Source organism: Tamandua tetradactyla, chromosome 3, assembly GCF_023851605.1.
Source record: "Tamandua tetradactyla isolate mTamTet1 chromosome 3, mTamTet1.pri, whole genome shotgun sequence".
Lineage (NCBI taxonomy): Eukaryota > Metazoa > Chordata > Mammalia > Pilosa > Myrmecophagidae > Tamandua > Tamandua tetradactyla.
Genome location: NC_135329.1, coordinates 157,938,656 through 157,962,689, shown reverse-complemented (window position 1 = coordinate 157,962,689; position 24,034 = coordinate 157,938,656). Strand labels below are relative to the sequence as shown.

General features: G+C 36.1%; 1 long non-coding RNA gene across 1 annotated transcript in view; it reads left to right on the top strand.

Moving 5' to 3' along the window:
• LOC143676439 (uncharacterized) overlaps positions 1-1,176 on the top strand; it is a 32,903-nt gene extending 31,727 nt beyond the window's left edge. Inside the window, exon 5 of the long non-coding RNA XR_013172083.1 lies at positions 837-1,176. This is a non-coding gene — a long non-coding RNA (uncharacterized LOC143676439). The remainder of the gene's footprint in view (positions 1-836) is intronic.
• The last annotated feature ends 22,858 nt before the right edge of the window (positions 1,177-24,034 follow it).

The window sequence follows — 24,034 nt, the reverse complement described above, 5'->3', positions numbered from 1 at the left end:
ATGACAACATAATTTAGAGGAAAATGTGTAGTAAAATTATAAGTATCTCATTATTTCTTAAAGATCCAGAGGAAACCCCTATTCTGAAAACTCAACTATCATTTTTCTCAGTGATAAGTCTTGCCTATATTGTGATTATATTTGCTATGGAAATCTGTAGCACATCAAGGTTAATGACATAAAATAGTCCTATTCAAAACCACCTCAAATGTAAGAAAATCACTTACTAAATTTGAGGTCAAGAGTCAGACATAAAGATCGATGTCTCACAGGGAGAAAAAAGAGAAAAAGAAAAACAATCAGATGTTAGCTGCTGGATAACTGTTCTATAACTGCTGTTGTGCTTAAAAATTGTAAAGCAAGCAAATTCTGCTTTTGCAAACTAAAGTTGAGGGTCTCAATACTCATGGCATATTATAATTAAGCAGAGAAACCATAGACAATACTGTCATATAAGGTCTTATGATTTTTGAAGAATTGGGAACTTATTTTTTGTAATACCCAATCAGTCCAAGAAATATCATCAGTCTCTTTTTGTAATTTGTTTTGGATAATTTTTGATGGCCAACAATCTTTCCTTACCTAATGTACCATCTTCATTTGACAAATCATTACCAAGGTAATGAACTGAAGCTTTATAGTTTTAGAAACATTATGCTCCTTCCTAGACAATTCAGTTCCCAGAATGCATAACTATATATGTGTGTGTATGTGTGTGTTTATACATATATACATATATATGTTTCTGTGACTTTCTTACAAGTTATAACTTCTTGTAAATATAAGATCTACATACAAAGCTATACCTATCTATGTACCTATCTCTTTTTTCACAGAGAGAGGAGAGAGCTTGATATGGAAATAACTAAATCAATGGAACACAGAAAGAAATCATCTATATATTGGATTAATAAAGATCAAGAAGGAATATTTTTTTCTCATTGGAGTCCTGATTCAAAACTGAGAGAAGTATGATTAAGCCTCTGTAAAGCCTAACACTTACTGTGCAATTGTGCTGTAAGTTCTCCTGGGTAAAGGCAAGCAAATATAGACTCTATGTATTCTATTGGGACATAAAAACTGCTAAACAACTGTCACATAAAAGAATTTTGCTTCTGGAAAGATAGAAGCAAGAATGGTGTTTGGACTAGACACTACCATAAAGGGAGGTATTAAAATGATTGCAAATTTAAAACTGTTCTATATCTTTGCTGTTTCTTTTTTGTTTGTTTGTTTACCATACACCTGTGAGGAAAGTTGCAATAAGAAGTGAAAAAGATGATTTATGCTTCTCTATCAGGGTCAGTCACAGGAGGGCTGAGATTCTCTTCAGTTTCATCCTTAAGAGGATATTAAGGAAGCTTTGAAAATGGTTTCAAAGGATCCACTTGAACTCTTATAAGTTCAGTTCTTGGTGCTCTATCTATTTCAATAACATCTTTTGACCATAAAGATTTCAGAACTGCACCTAACAATTTCTTCCTGTATCATATTTATGATAAGCAGACCAATATCTAATTTATTATTAGTCAAGAGCAGAATTCTATGGTCCTCTACAAATTCTTCTGAAAATTATTTTATTGACCGTTCAATATACAAATTAAATAGAAGGGAGATGTATTCTGCTATTATGGTCCCAGGCTGATAGGTACAGAAATATGGGGGAGGATTTGAGGTTGTTAAAAATTCACACCACCCAAAGAGTTTTAGTGCTTTGAGGGTTTTGCTGCTCTATAATAATGAGGTTTATAGATAAGATAGTGACATCATTTCTATGGGGAAATCTAATCACTTTCTATATACATTTAAATTTAATTTAGTTCTCCTTGAGAGTTCAAGGGTAGGGCAGCAAGGATTTGCATGCTAGGTTCTCTCTTACAGCATTATTATTTGGAAGGTTTGGGCCACTGTAACTTTTTTATTTGATAATCGTATTGGTATTCCGTTTGCTAATATGGGATATTGGCCCTTCCGAAGGCCTTTTTCCCTTGTAATATTTACAAATATTCTTAGTAGTAGGATGTTGCTAATAAGAGAATGATACTTTGGTTTTTGTTTGTTTGTTTCTAATTCAGAGTCTCGTTGTTTTTGCTGCAAGACCCTAAGTGTGTTTTGGTCCTCAGCTTGTCAGTTTTCCAAAGAACTCTGAAAATGGGTGCACCCTCATGTAAGAGATCATCCAAGTCTGCAAATCCCATTTACAATTAAAAAAAAATTAAATTAAATAAATTTGATTTTTTTATTAAATGTATTTTTCTGGTTTTAGTCCATTTTTCAAAACAGAGAACAGCAATTATTTTACATCAGATACTGGAGTTACTTTAGAATATTTCTTGAAAGTCTCCTGAAGCCAGCTACAAAATGGTAGACTTTGGTGAAGAGCTTAAGAAAAGAGTACTAAATTCCTTTAAGAATTTAGGAAAGGAAGAGAAAGGAGGGACAGACGCCATAAAATTAAATGGCAAAGTTAAATTAGGATATAGAACTTGGGGTACTAAAAAGACATGTTTCAGATGATTAGAAAAGTAGTTTTATGTTTTTTTTGTATTGTTTCCCTTTGACCTTTGCCCCAGTCAAACTTTGTGAAAGGTATCATATTCTGAATATCACTTTGAGTTCTTACCATTATAATCTAGAAAGGCCAGATATTTATTATTTGATATTTTCTTACCCTTCATTTCTAAGGCTCTTACGAGATTTTCTATTATATTGAAAAAGTTCAAGGTTCCCAGATGGGCATCTGAAATTCTAAACAATCCTCAGTGAAACTATGCCATTTAGCAAGATAGTTACAATAATATGGATTATAGTTAGAAAATATCTTGGATGCAGACCTTCCACTACAAGGAAACTGTACCTTAGACAGTGAGAATCACTTTTAACGCATGCACTTGCCCATAAAATACCATTAAAGCTATCTCCTGATACTTGTGAAATAGTGTCTTGGACTCTTGCTTATTATTATCCAGAGTGTATGGTCTAGTGTCTAATAGCTCAGAAAATATTAGCCCACAAAATATTGAAATGTTCCTTCCATGTTACACAGAGTGACCTGTGATTTTTCTCTGGACACCCAAGACAGAGTCTCAATTAATTTTAAGGAACCCAGACAAAGTTTGTTGCCTCCATAACTGTTAAACCTCTGAATCAAGCCAGAAAGTTACTTAGTCACAATCTGTGTCACAATCTAACCTCTAAAGAGATGTTCCCGTGATATTCAACCCAAGGCCACAAAACAAACAACAGTTAAGAAATTCTGGTACTTGGTTAATAAAATCAAAAGAATGTGGTAGAATGGGAAAGTTGTAGTTTATCATGGAAATAAAATCTCTATTACAGTTTATTTTTGCTCTACAAATCACAAATACTCAGATTTGTGGACCAGAGATCTAAAAATGATAAATCCTAGGGTAACAAGATAAATTCAGCTTGAATCAGAGGCAAGAACTCTATGAACATTTTCACAGAGCTCACAGCATCTTTTATGCATTCACCTACTTGTGACAGTGACTCAGACTGGCTGGTATAGAGCTCAATGGGCATGGAAAACATGATCATCTGTTCGGGATTCCCTTAATTCCAATAAACATAATGAGCAATGTCCTCAAGTAATCTCAGTAAAAACACCAATTTTTAATGGAAATCATAATTTACAGAAATCTGTATAACAAAAATTCAAATTTATTCAAAATGTATTGCTTGGGCAAAAGAAAAATTGCTTGGGGAGATGAAGTTCTCACTTAAAGAATTGCATAAGGTTGTATAGGATTTATGAGGAAGGTGATATTTAGGCTGGATATAAATAAGGCAGTACTTTGGATTAAAGCAAAGTGAAATGGAGCTAATCATGGAATGACTATGTGCTCAAAAACAACTCTGTTCCTAACAATTCTTCTGATAGTGGGGATTGTATTTGAAACTGGTTGTGAGTTGTGCAGCCTCATACATAACTGTGAGTCATGCCCTTTAGGATCCTTCAGGAAAAGGAAGATGTTAAGACTCCCATGAAAATGTTTATCATGTCTTCACGCAAGTATTTATTTGCTCTTACTTTTATATGTAAATTTTCTTCAGGAACTTTCTTTACCATTCATTTATGTATCTACCATGAAACTGAGGCTCACTGAGAACAAATATTTTCTCCATTATGATATTTATAGGGAATAGAATAGGGTCTAGGATCTTTAGATGTCTTATAAATGTTCGTTTTATTAATTGAAAGAATTAAATTTCTAATATCAAAATTTCAGATTTTTGCTAGCTATTATGTGCAATTTAAAACAATTGCCATCTGCACATATTTGTTTAGTTTTAAATTTCCTCCTAGGAGACTTCAGAAATGAGACTTTTTATAATTTATTTATATACATATTTTAAGGTCGTGGTTGCCACAAAGTCAATAAATATATCTCATTTGTTTATCATAGTGCCACAGAACCTACTCATAGATTTATAGGTTTTCATTAACATTCTGACTTATAATTGTGAAATAATTTGATGGACACATTTTAAAGGTACATCTTTTTAATGATTGAAAAGTTTATGCACCCTTATAACCTTCGCCACAGAATAGAATCATGCTCTCAAAAATTCCCGTAACCAATTTGGAGGCAATCACCCTACTCAGGCTCCCAGGCAACTACTGCTCTTTTTATGTCAACAACCTTACAATTAACTCTTCCTCTGGGAAAAAAATGGTGATAAGCAATGGGAAATATATTCATAAGAAATGTTTTCTTCTCTGGAAGGATGGAGGTCCTCTCCTTTCTATGGAAATTTAAAAGTGGTTCTGAGAATTGCCTTCCAAAGAAAACACATACTGACATGCTATACACTTTAAAATACAAAGATCCTTCATATTTTATTACTGTTAATCTCAGTTTTAATATTTAGTAGTCCCTCAAAGGAATCATGACATGGAAATTTTGTTATGGCCTAAATTGGAATCACATGTGCTCACTTAGAATGAATCGTCTATCTAGCATGTGGGTCTAATGATCAACTGAACTCATGACAAGTTACTTTTTTTTCTTCTCCCTCTGTTATGCATTTGGCATATATAATAACTTTGTAACATAATATGAAAAAATGAAATTTTCTTTTATAAAAATGGTGCCAAAATATCTAATTATCAGGCTAGTAAAGAAAATAATGAAATAATGAAAAACTCTAAGAAAGAATTGTCCTTAAAAATATAATAGAAACATGGTAAAAATGTAAAGGAAATAATGATAAAATTATCAATGGCATAAAAATTAATTGCATACTCTATTAGGAATTAAGAAAAGGTAATTTGTGAAACCATTTCCAACAAAAATATTAATCACAAGATATATAAAATTATGTGAAAATGCATGAGTCTCAAAAGAAGTTATCTGGTGAAGAATTGACTTTACACAAACCTGTCAGGCTTTCAAAATTTAGAGATTCCCAATATTTCTTCCAATACTGCATATAAATTTTTATGTCTAGCTGTAAATAATTATTGATCTAATATTGTTCCATTCTTTATTTTGAGCATAGTTGGCATGAAGTAGTTAAATGTACTATCCACTTAAGAGAAAAGATGTTAGAAGCCATTTGATCTAGAAGACCATGAATAAGAAAATTAAAAATTTGGTTGATACTCTAAGGAAACTAGGCCTAATAGACATATATAGAACATTTCACCCAATAACAGCAGAATACACATTCTTTTCCTAGTGCACATGTCTCACCCTCCAGTTAGACCAAATGTTAGATAAAAAAAGTCTCAATAAATTTCAAAAATATTGATATTATACAATGTGTCTTCTCAGAGGACAATGGAATGAAGCTACAAATATATTTTTAAATGTATAAATTTTATATTGAATATTATAAATAAATAAATTTCACAAATAGGTGAAAATTTATTTTAAAAATACATGATTAAACAACAAATGGGTTAAAGAAAAAATCACAAAGAAAATTAGGAATTATCTTAAAGTAAATGAAAATTACAACACATTATAAGAAAACTTAAATAATGCAGAAAAGGCAGTGTTGAGAGAGAATATACAGGCTTACATTAAAATAGAAGAAAGATCTCAAATCAGAACCCTAACCTCACAACTGTAGTGTCTGCAAAAGAAGAGAAAATTAAACCCAAGATAAGTGGAAGGAAAGAAATAAAGAATATAGTAGACATAAATAAAATGGAAGGTAATAAAACAATAGAGAGAATCAGCAAACCAAAAGTTGATTCTTTGAGAAGATCAATAAAATCAACAAACCTTTAGCTAGACTGACAAAGAAGAAAAGAAAAAGGAGGCAAACAAGCAAATCTAGAAAGGAAAGGCAGGTCATTACTACCAATGTCACAGGAAAAAAAAAAGATTATATAAAAGAGGATATGATGAACAATATACCGGCAAATTAGATAACGTAGATGAAAGGATGCATTCCTAGAAACACCCAAACTAACTACACTGACTTAAGAAGAAATATATCTCAACAGACCAATAACAAGTAAAGAGATTGAATTAGAAAAATAAAACCCAGGACCAGATGGTTTCACAAGGAAACATTCCAAGAAGAATTAACACCAATAATTAAAGAGGAGGGAATATTTCCTAACTCATTCTATGAGCCCAACAGTCTAATATTAACGCCACATGAAAATACCACAAGAAAAGACCATTACCTACTAATATGCCTTATTCAAATAGATACAGATACCTTTAATAAAATACTAACATGTTGAATCCAACAGCACATTAGAAGAATTGTACATCATGATCAACTGGGATTTGAACCAAGAATGCAACAGATCAAAATCAATATATGTAACAAACCACATTAATAGAACAAAGAGGCAGGTAAAACATTATCATTTGACACAGAAAAGATATTAGAGAAAATCCCACACTGCTTCATTAAAAAAAAAAATCACTTAGAAAGCTAACAATAGAAGAAAATTTTTCAACAAATTAAAGGGCTTATATGAAAAACCTACAGTTTATGTCATAGCCAATGGTAAAATGCTGAAAAAGTTTCTCTGCAAGATCAAGAATAAGATAAGAATGCTCACTGTTACCACTGTTATTAAAAATTTCACTGGAAGTTCCAGCTAGAGCAAATTGGCAAGAAATAGAAAAAAATTGGGTTTCTAGTTATCCAAGTTGAAAAGGAAGAAATAAACCATTCCCTACTTCAGGATGGCATGATTCTATATAGAAAATCTTGGAAAGTCCACAACAAAGTTTCTATACCTAATAAATAAATTCATCAAAGTGTCAGGATACAAGATCAGTAATGTTTCATTACGCTAGTAAAGAATAATCTGAAGAGGTAATTAAGTAAAATTAATAATTTATAATAGCACCTGAAAGGATGAAATATCTATGAATAAATTTAACAAAGGATGTAAAGGATTTATACACCAATAAATTGTTATAAAAATCAAAGAAGGCCTAAATAAACAGAAAGACAATCTTTGTTTATAGATTGTGAGACTAAATATTCTTAAGGTGCCAATTATGACCAAAGTCATTTACAGATTTAACATAATCGTAATCAAAATTATGATAGCCTTCTTTGCATAAATTGAAAAGCCAATCATCAGATTTAGTTGGAAGGGTAAGGGGCCCTAAATAGCAATAACCATCTTTAAAAAGAAGAAATTTGGAGGGCTCACACTTCCCATTTTGAAGCTTACTACAAAGCTACAATAATGACAACAAGCAATGTACTGGTGCAATGACAGACACATAGACTGGTAGAACAAATTGAAGGGGGTTAGGTCCAACACTCATAACCACGCAGTGAGTTGAGGTTGAAACAGGTTTATTACGAAGTAGGGAGGGGGAAAGAGGAAAGGGGAGGGGAGAGAGGGTAAAGGAACACTTTCTTCAAGAGTCTGAAGAAAATGTCCACCTGCATTATGATGTCTTTCTCTTTTTTTACTCTGAAGTTCACCATCCCATACTGGCCCTGAATTCTGCATTTGGCAACTTGTCTGGTTGCCTTTAGCTAGTATTTTTGTTTCCTTCATTTTATGTTTGTTCTGACCTGTTTGCTCATTATTGGTGGAGTTGTGCTATAAGTCCTTCTTTGATGTGGCTTTTTGCCCTGGGTAGCATTTGGCAAGAGGCATTATGAGTTGTGGCATGGAGGAGGGGAAAGGAAAGGATCACGAGTTTTAGTGGACCACAGGTTTTGGTCATTTGTTCAGGGTGAGGAGGGGGTGGAGGCCTGAGTTTCATCCCCTGTGACCTGTCATTCCTGCCTTTTGTTTATTATAGATTTAAGGGACGAGGTGGGGTGCCAATTGTCTCTCTTAACTACTTCATGCTGAACGGGGGTGACATTAGGGGATTTCAGGGATGGAGGCATGATTATCGATGCGATGGTCATCAGGGGCTGCTTTATCTGGTTCTTGCCTTGCAAGTCTTTGGTAACCTAACTTGTTGTTCCTGAAAGGATTTAAGATTAATATGTTATGAACTGTTTTTTGAGTTAGTGAAATGACTGTGCAGTGAAAGAATTGATTAACAAGTTTACAGAACAAGGGTGCTAAGGTGAGTTAAAAAAAAAAAAAAAGATAAGTGGCCCTATAAGGAGAAGTAGGTAGGGGAGCCAAGATGGCATCCCATACCATGAAAAGTCAGAATTGTGTTCTTGTAGCCTTATAGCCCAGTTCTTAAGTTGTTTTTTTTTTTCTGCACCCCAGATTACTCCTGATTTATTGACATAGAAGCAGCATTCCTTGTTGAGAAGTAGGCAAAGGCCAACCTTTTTGGCTGTTAATAGGTTTAACCTGCACCTGTTTTTGCACTATTAATGCCACAAGTGAGCCAATTTGGTTTTGCACATTAATTAAAGTGGCAGAAAGCTTTTTCATACTATCTTGGAGTTCTTTTGAGAGCATCTGTGATGTTACTATACCACTGACTCAAGTGGCTACTCCTGTTAGGACACTTAGAGTAGCTAAGAGAAGCAGAAGCATTCTATCTTGTTTTGGTCTTAGGTTAACATTAAGGGAGATAGGGAAGGACTAGCTAGTGGGAGCTATTGAGATTCTGGATGATATGTAGACCAGGGTATTAATTCCTGTCCAGTTAGTAGGTAGACAAAACTTTTATAATTTTTTTAAATAAACCAATAATCCAAGAAAATTTTGTTATTTTAACAGAGAGTGTTCTAGTTTGCTAGCTGCCGGAATGTAATATACCAGAAATGGAATGGCTTTTAAAAAGGAGAATTTAATAAGTTGCTAGTTTACAGTTCTAAGGCTGAGACAATGTCTCAATTAGAACAAATCTATAGAAAAGTCCAGTCAAAGTAATCCAGGGAATGATACGTTGGTTCAAGAAGGCCGATGAAGTTCAGGGTTTCACTCCCAAGTGAGAAGGCACACAGTGAACACAGTCACAGTTTCTCTATTGGCTGGAAGGGCACATGACGAGCATGGTGTCATCTGCTCGCTTTCTCTCCTGGCTTCCTATTTCATGGAAGCTCCCCGTGAGGCATTTTCTTTCTTCATCTCCAAAAGTCGCTGGCTGTGGACTCTTTGCTTTGTGGTGCTGCAGCATTCTCTGCTCTTTCCGAATCTCCTGCATTCTTCAAAATGTTTCCTCTTTTATAGGACTCCAGAAACTTATCAAGACCCACCCAAATGAGTGGAGACATGTCATCACCTAATCCAGTTTAACAATGACTGTTGATTAAATCACATCTCCTGGGAGATTATCTGATTACAGTTTTAAGCATACAGCATTGAATAGGGATTATTCTACTTTATGAACTGGGATTTTGATTAAAACATGGCTTTTCTAGGGTACATACATCCTTTCAAACCAGCACAGAGAGAAAACTAAATTTTAATTTTGTATTAATATACTATTTGACATTAAAGCTTTAAAGCATTTTTTAGTTGGGCCCATAAGATTTTCCCAATTTTGACCATAATTTTCCTTTCCACTAACATTTTTTGACTTATTATATCCATTTAGGTTTTGTCTAGTTTTTCCTCATTCTGTAACAAGTATTTATTTTATCTTAAGACAAAACTATCCTTTTTTTGTCCTTTTAATAGAACCACATCCTTTAGATCCTTTATGGTTTAATTTCTAAAGCAAACATCTCATCACATCCTTTAGATCCTTTATGGTTAAATTTCTAAAGCAAACATCTCATTACATTCAATGACCATTAAACTCAAACTTGTCAGAATAATGTCAAATATTTATAACACATTAGTGAATTATTTTTGAAACTGCAATCTTAATCAAGAATTTAAGATTGGGGTTGGGAGAAGATTGTGGCTGAAAGTAAGTAGCAGGACTGCAGGTGGCGTGAGGCTTAGCTTTAAGTAAGGGAAGTGTGAGCATGGTGTTTAGTTTGGCTAGAATGTCTTGTTTTAAGAGGGGAACTGAGTATGCAGGCACTACTATGAATGAGTGGGGAAAGGCAGTGTTTTGGGGAGTGCAAGCTATGGTTAGGCTTGCAGTGGGTGGGTGCTTTCTCCATTAATTTCAACTATAGACATGAGGGAAGGGGTTAGAGGTCCTGAAAACTCAGGTAAGACTGAAAATGTGGCTCCTGTATTAACAACAAAAGAGACTGGCTTACCTGCCACAAGGTAAGCCAGTGGCAGGGCTTGGTCATGGAGATGGGAAGAATTGGGGCTGAAGAGCCCAGGCCCTGGCAGTCTTCTGTGTCTGGGACAAGGAGGTCTGAGATCTCGAATCCGGAGGAGTGGCCACTTGCCAAGGATGGCTGCCTAGTCTCACGGTGATAGGCCGAAGGACAGTCAGCTTTCCAGTGTCCTGTCTTACACAAAGAGGGCAAGGCTGTGGAAGTGGCTTGAGATTAAGGCAAGCTCCTGCCCAGTGTCCTTCCTGACCACAGTGAGAAAGGGACCCAGGGGTGGCTTAGTTTCCGGTTTGTTCCATCTCTCCAGGCATGGGTGGATCCTCACAGGGCATTGGCTAATAATAAATAGTGGCTCCTGTCTGAGTGTTTTCTGAGTTGAGATTTTAGTTTCCCTTTCCTCCTGTTGTTGAAAACACAGAAAGCAACCCAGTTGAGTTTATCCTGCAGTGTTGGGGTCCTTGCTCCAACTTTTGAATTTTTTTTACAAATGTCTGAATCTGATTGCGTTGTGTGTGTGTGTAGGAAAAGGTGCTATTCAGGTAAGGCTGGATCTAGAACAGTATATTCAAGAATTGAATCCGTTAGGCAGCTCATAAAAGCCAAGGGATTTTCATCTGATCCCTGGGAAAGCTCTAAAAGTTTGTCATAATCGACTGCCTTAAATTCTGCTTTTTTCATTCCTTCTAAAAGACAAGTGAGGAAATGGCACAACTTGAATAAGTCAGGGGAATTGGGTTGGTAATTCCAATTAGGGGGTGATGGGGGAACTGCAGTGGAGCCCGGTAAGTTTGGGGGTTAGTGGCAAAAAGTTGGTCTGCATGAGCGGTAGCTGCCACCTAAATGCATTTTTCCCCTCCAGTGGTAGAGGAAGTAAGGATTACAACTGCATCCTAATAGGTGAGGTCATAAGTTTGAGTTAGATATTTAAATTTTTTATGGTATCGAGTAGGGTCTGCAGAGAAAGAGCCTAAACGTTGCTTGATCTGTGAAAGATGGGAGAGAGAAAAAGGAATGTGAACCTGACAATGCCTTCATGTCCTGCCACTCCCCTAAAAGGGAAAATAACAGCAGAGGGGGAGGTTAGTGAGGATGAGGAGGTGGGGAGTTCAGCAGTAAGGGGGGTAGGGGGAAGGAGAGGTGAGGCAGCGGAGGTGACGGGGGGGGGGGGGGGGGGGGGGGGGGGGGGGGGGGGCAGGGGGCGGGAGTGTCCCATGCAACTGTGAACTGTGTATGGGGTGGGGAGAATGGGGAAGGGGGGAGGAAGGTGGGTAGAAACAGAGGGCTTGGGGGAGGGGGAAGGTTGAGGGGTGGGGCGGAGGGTTGGGGGGTATCATAGGGAGATAGGGAGGGGTGGTTGGCCTGGTTGAAGGAGTTGGTGGGAGGGGGAGAAAAGGGGGAAAGAGTAGGGAGGCTCGGCTTTTCCGAAGCCGGAGAAGGAGTGAGAGGTTTTGGTTTTTCATTGAGGGGGAGGATCTGGTACATAGAGAACAGCGAGGGCTTAACACGCAGTAGAAAGCTTGCGCATAGGGTACTTCATCCCACTTTGCAGATAACCACAGGAAGTTATGAAGGTCAGTAAGAATTTTAAGATCAAAAATAACGTTTTTAGGCCAATGATGCTGGTTGTTCACAGGGTACTGGAGCCAAGCCAACGTACAGTAAAATGAAAGTTTCTTTGGTTTGATGTTGCCTTGCAGATCTAAGTTTTTTTTAGGTGGCACAACAGCCCAAGGGAGTGTCTTTAGCGGGAATAGATTATGTTGCTCCCATGGGCAGGAAAGAAAGAGAGTGAGGAGGTGGGGAAAGAACAAGGACACTCGGTGGGGACACTCTTTAAGGTCACAGTTCAGGGGCATAAACCGTGTGTGTGAAGAACAAAGGTGGGGGTTCCCATGTCAGAGAGAGAGAGAGAGAGAGAGAGAGAGAGAGAGAGAGAGATTCCCAGAATCCACTGGAAAAGAACTATAGCCTGTGGAGGTTCCAGCTAAGCACTTAAATTTGTGAGAAGAGAGCTCTGACCGGACGGTGCGGTGTGTTCCTGGAACACCAAACAAAACTCTCCAGAGAGAGGGGCCCCTGGGACCTAGAACAGGAACTTGGTGCTGTGTACGCCTGAGCCCAAACTGCCGTGGACACTGCCGTGGACCCTTTCGAGATGCCCCGTGAGAGTATTCCAGCACAACCTAATTCCTGAGTCTTACTTCATAGTAGGAGAGGACCGGTGTCGGGTGGAAAGAAGGGATGCTCAAGCCTCAATGGAGAGAGTGAGGACATAACTGGTTTTGGCACCATATGTTAGAACAAATTGGGGTGGTTCGGTCCAACATTCATAACCGCACAGTGAGCTGAGGTTGAAAGGGGCTTATTGTAAAGGAGGAAAGGGGAAGAGGAGGGACGAAGGCATAAGAGGAAGCGGGAGAGGGGGAAGAGGGTAAGGGAACATTTTTTTCAAGAGCCTGAAGAAACTGTCCACCTGCATTGTGATGTGTTTCTCTTTTTATATTCTGAAGTTTGCTGTCCCTTATTGGTCCTGAATTTTGCATTTGGCGACTCTTCTCATTGCCTTTGGCTAGTATTTTTGCTTCCTTCATTTTGTGCTTATTCTAACTTGTTTGCTCCTTATTGGTGGAATTGTGCTATAAGTCCTTCTTTAATGTGTTTTTATGCACTGGGCAGCATTTGGCAAAAGGAATTATGTGTTGTGGTAAGGAGGAGGGGGAAGGGAAAGGGTCATGAATCCGTGGACCACGAGTTTCAGCCATTGCTGCAGGGTGAGGAGGGTGTGGGGGCCTGAGTTTCATCTGCTGTGACCTGCCATAGACCAATGGAATAGAACTGAGAATCCATACCCAAATCTCATGTCCATGGTCAGCTGATTTTTGACGATTGTACCAGATCCACTCAATAGGAAAAATGTCTCCTCCATAAATGTTGCTAGCAAAACTGATAACCGTATGTAAAAGAATGAAGTGGACCCCAAACTTATATCACATATGAACTCAAAATGGATGAAGAATCTAAACATAAGAACCAAAACTATAAAACTCCTAGGAGAAAATAAAGAGAGCATTTCTAGGGCCTTATATTAGGCAATGCTTTCTTAGGCTTTACACTAAAAGTGCAAGCAACAACAAAAAATGTATAAAAATGGAACTCCTCAAAATTAAAACTTCTGTGCATAAGAGGGCTTTCTCATAAAATTGAAAAAAGCAGCATATAGAATGGGAAAGAATACTTGGGAACCTCCTGTGCAAAAAATGTTTAATATCCACACTACAAAAATAAATCCTACAGCTCAACAACAAAAAAACAAATAACCCGATTTAAAAATGAGCAAAACTCTGGAACAGATATTTCTCTGAAGAAAATGTACAATGGACAATAAGCACATGAAAAAATGCTTCAGCATCATTAGCCATTAGGGAAATGCAAACAAAAAACACAATAAGGTACTACTTCACACCCTATAGAATAGCTATTATCTCTCTCTCTCTCAAAAAAGGGAAAATAACAAATGTCGAAGAGAATGTGGAGAAATAGCAACCTTCATTCATTGATACTGGGAATGTAAAATGGTGCAGCCACCGTGGAAAACAGTTTGGTAGTCCTTCAGAAAGGAAATCCCATTTCTAGGCATATATTCAAAGAATTGCACAGATACTTGCAACCTGATGTCCATAGCAGCATTATTCACAATTGGTAAAGGATGAAGGAAACCCTAGTGTCCATCAACAGGTGAATGGTAACCAAAATGTGGTAGGTACTTTGACTAGATTATTCACCCATATGAATTAATGACTTTTGATACATGTGACAACATGGGTGAAACTTAAAGATATGGTGTTGCCTGAAATGAGCCCTACAAAACAGGGCAAATAATTTATAATCTCCCTGAAATGAAATAATTAGAATGAGCAAATTCATACAGTCAGAAACTGGAATATTGATTGTCAGGGGCATGAGCAGAGGTAGGGATTAGGGAGTTAATATTTAATTGGTACAGAGTTTTTGTTTGGGAAATGGAAAAGTTTGATAATGGATCATGGTGATGATTCTAAATGTAATTTACACAACTAATGAGCCGGGGACAAACAATGCAAGAAAACAATCACATAAAATGATTCCTGTGAAATAATCTGTTAATTTCATTTGAAGTTGCCTTTTAAATCAGTGAATTACATAGTAGTTAATATATTATGTGCTCAAGGAGCTTATCATTTAAAATCCCATCCATCCCCATGATTCCTTGTATCAATCAGGTTCTGCTAAGGAAAAATACATGAAAAGTAATGTGCACAAAGATAGTTTAAAATAAAGAATTATTTGCTGTAATGGAAAAGTAATCATAAAAGTTTAATAGGGCTCTAATAAATAGCTTAGGGCTGCCAGATTGTTCAGGCATACTTCACTTTGTTGTGCTTCTCAGATATTGCATTTTTTACAAATTGAAAGTTTATGGCAATACTTCATCAAGTAATTTTATCAGCAGCATTTTTCAAACAGCATGTACTCATTTCATGTCTTTGTGACACATTTTGGTAATTCTCACAATATTCCAAACTTTTTCATTATTATTATATCTTTTATGGTGATCTGTGATGAGTGAACTTTGATGTTACTGTTGTCATTGTTTGGAGACACCACAAACAGTGCCCATATAAGACGGCAAACTTCATTGATAAATGTTGTGTGTATTTTAACTGCTACATTGATCTGCAGTTCCCCTGGCTGTCTCCCTCTCCTCTGGGCTCCCTATTCCCAGAGACACAACACATTGAAACTGGGTCATATAGTAACTGTGGTAGTTAGAGTCAGTTGTCAACTTGGCCAGGTGAAGGCACCTAGTTCTGTTGCTGTGGACATGAGCCAATGGTACGTGAACCTCATCTGTTGCTAATTACATCTGCATTCAGCTAGGAGGTGTGTCTGCTGCAATGAGTGACGTTTGACTTAATTGGCTGGTGCTTAAATGTAAAAGCGCAAAGTAGCACAGCCTAAGCAGCTTGGCATTCCTCATCTCAGCACTTGCAGCTCAGCCCAGGCCTTTGGAGATGTAGAAAGAAGTCACCCTGGGGAAAGTTGTTGGAACCCAGGGACCTGGAGAGAAGACCAGCAGAGACCATCCTGTGTTTTCCACGTAAGAAAGAACCTCAGTGGAAAGTTAGCTGCCTTTCCTCTGACGAACTACTAAAATAAATCCCCTTTTATTAAAAGCCAGTCGGTCTCTGGTGTGTTGCATTCCGGCAGCTAGCAAACCAGAACAGTAACCTTAGAATAACCTCTAAGTGTTCAAGTGAAAGGAAGAATTGCATGTCTCTCATTTTAAATTGAAAGCTAGAAATTATTAAGCTTAGTGAGGAAGTTATGTCAGATCCAAGATAGGTTGAAAACTTGGCCTCTTCTACCAAATAGTTAGCCGAATTGTGAAGGCAAAGTAAAAGTTCTTGAAGGAAATTAAAAGTGCTACTTCAGTGAACACACAGATGTTAAAGAAACAAAACTGCTTATTGCTGGTGTGGAGAAAATTTGAGTGGTCTGGATAGGAGATCAAACCAATCACAGCATGCCCTTAAGTACAAGACTAATAAAGAGAAAGGCCATAACTCTTGTCACTTCAACAAAGACTGAAACAGGTGAAGAAACTGCAGAAGAAAAGTCTGACGCTAGCTAAAAGTTTGTTTCATGAGGTTTGAGGGAAGAAACTGTCTTCATAACATGAAAGTATAAAGCTGCAGGAAGTTATCCAGAAGATCCAGCTCAGATAATTGATGAAGATGTATAGGCTACACACCAGATTTTCAATGTAAATGAAACAGCCTTATATTAGGAGAAGATGCCTTCTAGAACTTCCATCGCTAGAAAAGAGAAGTCAATTACTGGCTTCAAAGCTTCAAAGAACAGGACAACTCAACTAATGCAGTTGGTGACGTTTAGCCAATACTTATTTACCATTCAAAAAATTCTAGTGCCCTTAAGAATTGTGCTAAATCTACTCTGCCTCTGCTGCAACAAAGCCTGGATAATGGCCCATAAGCTTTCAACATGATTCCCTGAATATTTTAAGCTCATTGTTGAGACCTACTGCTCAGATAAGAAGATTGTTTTCAAAATATTACTACTCATTGAGAATGCACCTAGTCACCAAAGAGCCATGGTGGTGATATACAATGATATGAATATTGTTTTCATGACTGCTAGCATAATATCCATTCTGCACCCATGGATCAAGGAACCACTTCAACTTTCTTATCATTTAAGAAATATACTTTGCAATGTATAGCTATGTAGATAGTGATTCCTCTGATGAATCTGGGAAAAGTCAATTGAAAACTTTCTGAACCAACCAAAACCATGCCTGCCAACCCTAAAGCATACCTAGGACGCTATCTGAGATTCTACAAAAGGTCCATGCACTGTGATTATTTTCCAGAAACCTACAACCTCTAGATGGGTTCCTGGTCCAGATAAGTCCTGGAACTCAGAGGGGCCAGCCTCTCCAGAACAACAACTATTTCTATCCCCCTATGCCATATTACCTACAGCACTTTCCAACATGAAAAATTTAGAATGAACATAGCCCAAACACCCATAAAGATTGCTAGAAAGATCAAAGGAGAAGGTCGAGTTGTAACAGAGAAGATAAGATTTAACAAATGAGTATGATTGCTGAATATTATATGAATATTTTTTATTCCAATGTCTTGGAGCAGTTAGAAATAAAAACCTAAAATTGTGGAATTGTAATCCATACCAAACTCTGAAATGTCCTACAACTAATTTCTGCAGTGTGCCTTGAAATGTATTATTGTTTTTTTTTTTGTATATAATTTTTCACAATTAAAGAAACCTTCTGAAAAGGATTCAAAATTCTAGATGTGTAAAAGGAGGTAAAAATATCAACATTAGCAGGAGTTTGGAAGATGTTAATTCCAACCCTCATGGAAGACGTCAAAGCTTTCAAGACTTCAGTGGAAGAAGTAACTGCAGATGTAGAAATAGCAGGAGAACTACAGCTAGAAGTGGAATCTGAAGATATGACTGAACTGCTACACTCTCATGATAAAACTTGAACAGATGAGAAGTTGCTTCTTATGGATGAGGAAAAAAAGTGGTTTCTTGATTTGGGGTCTCCTCCTGATGAAGCTGCTGTAAACATAGATGAAATGACAACAAAGATTTAGAATATTGCACAAATGTAGTTGATAAAGCAATGGCAGGTTTTGAGTGAATTGGCTCAAACTTTGAAAGACATTCTAATGTGAGTAAAATGCTATGAAATAGCATTGTACGTTATGGAGAAATCTTTTGTAAAAGGAAGAGCCAACTGATGTGCAAACTTCATCATTGTCTTAATTTTTTTGAAATTACCACAGCCACCCAACCTTCAGCAACTATCACCCAGGTCAGTCAGAAGTCATAATATCGAAGCAAGACCCTGCACCAGCAAAGTATTATGGCTCACTGAGGCTCAGATGATGGTCAGCATATTTTAGCAACAAAGTATTTTTAATTGTTATGTCTATTGTGTTTTCAGACACATTTTTGTTACATACCTAATGGACTACTACCATAAAGATTGTGTGATTGGCTTTATTGTGATATTTGTTTTATGACCGTGGTTTAGAACCAAACCTGCAGTGTCTCTGAGGTATGTGTATTTACAGAAGGAACAAAGTTAGGAAGGGGGACCATGCTCAATGCTGTAATTCAGACTTGAAGTATAGCTGTAATCTGTGGAAAAGTGGCAGGATAGCACACCTGGGGTATGTAGTATTGGGGTAGGGAGGTCCTCATTGAGATGAATGCTGAGTTATTGCCAGGACTTTGAAGTATTGCTTTGTCTGGGCTTATGGCTAGGGAGAATGTAACTATATGATCCTCCACACCCTCACACACACACACACACACACACACACACACACACACACACAGAATACTGGGCGCCATAGAAAGGAGTAAAGAGAATTAAAATGGAAACACAGTAGAACCAGGAAGAGAGGACTTTTCTCCAGCCATTTTTCTCTATCAGACTATCCTGACTAAAATTAATGTTGTGCCCTCTACATAGGAGAAATACTTAAAGAATTCAATTTCGCTTATTGCAAAATAGATAGTAATGACTGGATTTGGAGATGAGGGGTATTAAATTGACAGATATGTACATCATGGTCCTCTAGAGATATCTAATAGGATTCCTCCCTTCCTACCATACCGAACTAGCAATCCCCTGACTACAATTTCTGAGCCCCAGGCTCTACCGAAGCCTGACACAAATTTGGCCATGGGCATGCCAAGCCATCTTAGTAATATTGTTCATTTGGCTCTAGCTAAATTGAGTTGTCTTTCTGCCATTTGTACATATGGCTTGTCCTATAATAATCTTTGTTTTATCCATTACTTTGGTATTTATGTGAATTATTATCTTATCCTTATAGTCTTGTTCTTATAATCTTATATGTTATAATCTTCTACTTTGTTTTAAAATTGGCTCAATAATGAATATATATTTGCCCGTTTCTTGACAACTAGGGTAACAGTGTCTATAATGTTCTTTATTTTAATCTTCATCTATTTTTGCCTCCAGTGAAAGAACAGTGTTTTGTTGTTGACACACGGTTGTATCTGATTTCAATTATATTATTTTTTTGCAGTATCTCAGTTGAGAATACCAGAGCTTTATAGCAAAAAAAAGAACATTACCATTAGATCCATTCTACTGTTCTATGCACATCATGAGACTGAAGCTAAAACAAACTGTAAAAGTTATATCACTTTTCTTTTTAAACATTTCTTTTTCTAAAATACTCTGATCAATAATATTATTATCCATTCCTTCACAAAATATTTTTATTCCCAGACTGTCAGGATAAGAAAGCACAAATCACTTCAGGTTAAACTAATAAATTAGGAGTATGGAAGACATATTCATGGTTCAGATAAAATGGGCCACTGCTGAATTCTTTATTTCCAATACCTAAATCATAAAGATGATCTGGGAATTATTTAATACCTACTATGTACAAGCAAACATTTAAAAAGCATCTAAGATCACCCATATTTCGAACTGGGAGTGTGCCAGAATGTATTATATGTTATTTGCCAACTACTGTTCATGATACAAGATGTATTTTAAGAGATTTGAGCCAATTATTTTATATTAAATACTATTTTGAAAAATATCATATTTTCTTCTTAAGTGTTCCAGACCAGGGCAGACAGTGGCAAATGGAGATATAATTTAGAAAAAATAATATTGTTCTTTACAAAATATAGTCATTTATTTAATTTGTGTTCATTTAATTCTGTTTCCTGATCTTGTAAATGGAGAAAAGCCCTAAATCAGAGGGATGTTACATTTTTAAAGATCATGTTCCTGGTTATTGTAATACTAGAAAATAAATATTATGTTTCTGATCCACTCTCTGACTGGTTTATTTTCTACAAGATGCTGGAATATAGACCTAATAAAAGATGTTGGTTAGTGATCAATGACCTCTAAGGGCACCTTTCAAAATTGTTCATGGGTGGGAGAAATTGTAATTTACAGGAATTTTGTACTTTTTTCTACCATTTCACATCTGATTTTCTCTGTCTGTAGTGTACACACTCTCCTTGTGTGTGTGTGTCTGTTTGGGCTCCAATAATCTCCATTGGAGTTTTGAAAATGAGGGAGCCCCAATACATTTCAAAATTGAGCAGTATGGAAGAGAAACAACATATTCCAGTACATCTCTGCTACGCTCTATGTGACAGTGGACACTAGAGTCTTTTTGTCTATATTGACCACTGCCTTTGCTCTGGTCTCAATTTTCCTTGGCACTTTTTGAATTATTATATTTGTCATCTATAAACATGTAAACTAATTAAAGAAAAGAACTATATTCAATAGATACATTTTTTTTGGTAAGATTTTTACTGTTGAGGGTAAGTTGTTGCTGTATTCTAAGATATAGAAATGTATTCTAAGACATAAAAATAATTTTTCTTCAAGTATGTTTTAGATTAATATTTTCTTTATTCATTTGTGCTTTATTCATGGAAAGAGAACAAAGACTACTAGAGAAAGTGATGAAATAAAAAACAAAAATGTAAACCACCATTAAAATATATAAACAATTTTACATGATATCTTTTATGATCCACGAAAATGATAAAGCAAGTACTTTCTGTCAAAGCTCTGAAGAGTCTGAAATTTTAGCCTATTCAAAAGCTAAAATGTTAGCATGCCACAGTTTATGTGTTCTAGTAGAAAACTTGAGTTCCTAGATTACAGAAAAAGGATATTATTCATTACTCAACAATAACAATAGCCCAAATTTTTGTATCAGCATTTTTGTGCAGAATTTTTGAGCTCCCATTCCTACGAGGTAATATGAAAAACCTCCATTTGACACCTGCTCAGAGTCAGTTGTTAGATAAGAGGAAAGCTCAGCTTAGGGAACCATAATAATGGAAAGTAAACATGCCTACCCTTTGGTCTGGATACACTATCACTCTTCCAAAGTTTCTCATTATTCAAACCTTGAAAAGCAATTTGAGATAAAAAACAGGTAGTGCCTTACTTATAAGCATGCAGCAATGCAGCAATGCAGCAATGTGAGAGAAACATGGAGATTTGTCTCTCAACTTCTTTCTTTTCAAAATGTTTTCTCAGGAACTCCTTTTGAGAGAAATTTATTGGAAACATTTGAAGATAGAAAAATTGGATATACCCCACTGAAAACTAGTCTGTCATTTGATGCTAATGAGATAGGAGTGGTATACTACAACAGTACAAAATAAAGCTAGTGTAGCAGATGCTGGGTCCCTTTTACTCATTCAGTGTGTCTCTCCTCTAGCTTCTCTCTGATTTTATTTCCAGGAACTGGTACCAGCTACTCTCTTCAGAGAACTTCCTTTGAACTACAGGTGTCATTAGTTCACACAGCAGAGTTGAAAGAAGCTTGGTATTTATGTTATTTGATGGCTGCTCTTAGCAATGATTGTCTGGTGTTTGAATGGCAAGTTCTGCTCCTGTTCTAATTGGGACAACGCTGAAGTGTAGTTAACATTTCTGAGCTTACCTGTGAGATTCAGGCCAAATTTACCCTCCTTGGAACTTTCTGGAAATTATATCCTTCTTGACTTTCTCCATTAGTGCTCTTGCTTTCCCTATTCTCTTCCTAGTTTCTCCTGGGATCACTTTTTCGAGAACTTACTTTTGCACAAATTTTTGTCTCAGATTCTGCTTCTGGGAAACCAGCCAAAGAAAAACTGAAACAATTAATGATAATGATAGCTATCCCTTATTGAGTACCTATTATTGAATGTTGAGTATGTATTTTAAATTTATTAATTTATTTCATCCTCACAATAGCACTGTGAGGTAGTTTCTATTATTATTCCATTTTACTTTTGAGAAAGCTGAAGTTCAGTGAGTTTAACTAACTTATCCAAGTCTCAAAGCTAATAATTGGTACAGTTTGGTGCTGAACAGTCTCCTTCCAAAGACTGTGCTCCTAATTACTACACTATAAGTTGTTTCAGAGATGTCTTTTTTTTTTTCCTACAGAATTTAGAAAATCTAAGTCAACTTCTAGGCTTCTGAACCTCACCCTTAAGCTAAAAGAGCAGTTCTGTGTCTACTGTTGCACCAAGCTTACAGAAAATCTAGATCCACTTGTCCCAACCCCAGAGGTTTTTGTTCAACAAGTACACCATACAGCTCCAGCAACTGCAATTTGAGTTATGGAATTGAATTATGGAAAGTCAAAAGAAGCAAACAGGAAATCAAGGAATACTTAAGATATAGATAGTAATTCATCCTAACATAACAATGTATAGAAACATTTATAAATATATTTTAATATTCCAGTGTTTTTCTTTCTTGTTTTATGTTCTCATTGCCTTTTATTTTTTAGTTTTATCTCATTTCCAGTATAGATATAACTAGTTGGGGGTGAGGGAGTAGAACCTAAAAATCCTAGGTTCTAGGATTGTTATATGCAAACATATGATATTTGCAAGCAGCTAATGAGACTCCTAACTTACTCCAGTAAATAGGAGTATCAGAAAAGCACCACTTTAAAGTAGCTAAGAACATAGTCTTTTCAAGGGAAAGCATACATTTCCAGAGACAATGACGAAAGACTCAATCTGTCCTAGGACCCCAAGAACCAAAGCATCTATATGGATATTTTTGTTAAATTCTGATTCATGGTGCTAATTAACAGAAGAAAATTTCTTGATGAAATATCTTTATGTCATCAACAATGAATAGGAATCACTTGATGAATCCTTTCATAAATGAGTCCTCCCTCCTCCTCTGGATATCAACTTCTACCTTTAGTTTACAACTGTACCTGTGCAGATGAGAAAAGGAATAGAGAGCCTCTAGTCCAATCCTGTTGCTGCCTTTCCATAGTTAGTTAAAAGTGCTGGGATGAATGCTATATTAAATCAAATTTGTTTAAAATTAATGTCATTCTTAACAACATTTCCAAATAATTTTATAAATTAGAGAAGAGTCTTAAGTTATAGTTCACTAATTAAAAAAAAGTAAAACAATAGCAAGGACACAAGAATAGCCTCTCTCTTTACTGAGAAACAATACATTAATCCTACCATAGAAATTTGTCACTAATTTGCTTAGCCAGCAAAAAAAGGAAAAACTTAAATTATATTGTTGCTTTTAGTAGGTTATAAAAGTTAAGTTGAAAATGAAAAATGTTTTTGACTTTGTGAAACTGATAAAATTGTGAATGTTTTTAATCTGAACAGGTTATCTCTATTGAAGCATGTTAAGTGATAAGGAATATAGAATATTTAAATCTCATGGTATGATACCAAGTAAAATATATTCAGTATATTTAAATTCATGTTCACTGTGAATTGTAAAGAAATGGATAGCCCATATACAGTTAAATATTAGACCTTCAAAACATCTGTGATTTCCTTATACCTATAGCCAGTATTGTTCAACTAATGCTTTATATGGACTTGAGTACTACAATCAGCTTTCATATTATATAGTATGATGCTCGTATCCAGCTTTTCTTATATAATGATCTTCCTCACATTTGACTGTAACTTAAGAAAAAAAGATGAATCATTTTATTAAATGCAATGATTCAATGTCCTATTTACTTCCTAGATATTTCAAAAAAATTATTTTTACTGGGTATTATCAACGAATTACATAAAACTATAGAATTTGAGCCAAAAGTATACTTAGAAATCCTTTAATTAGTATATAAGGACACTAAATTTCACAAAAATTAATTGATTTTTAGTTGGTAATTTTTTTTTTCTTTTTGTATGCTGTGGTGGGGTCACGTTTCATTCTTTTTCCATGTAACTCAACATTGCACTCCATTTGTTGCATTTCTTTTTTTTGGAAGTGCATGTGCCGGGAGTCAAATTTGGGTCTCCCACATGT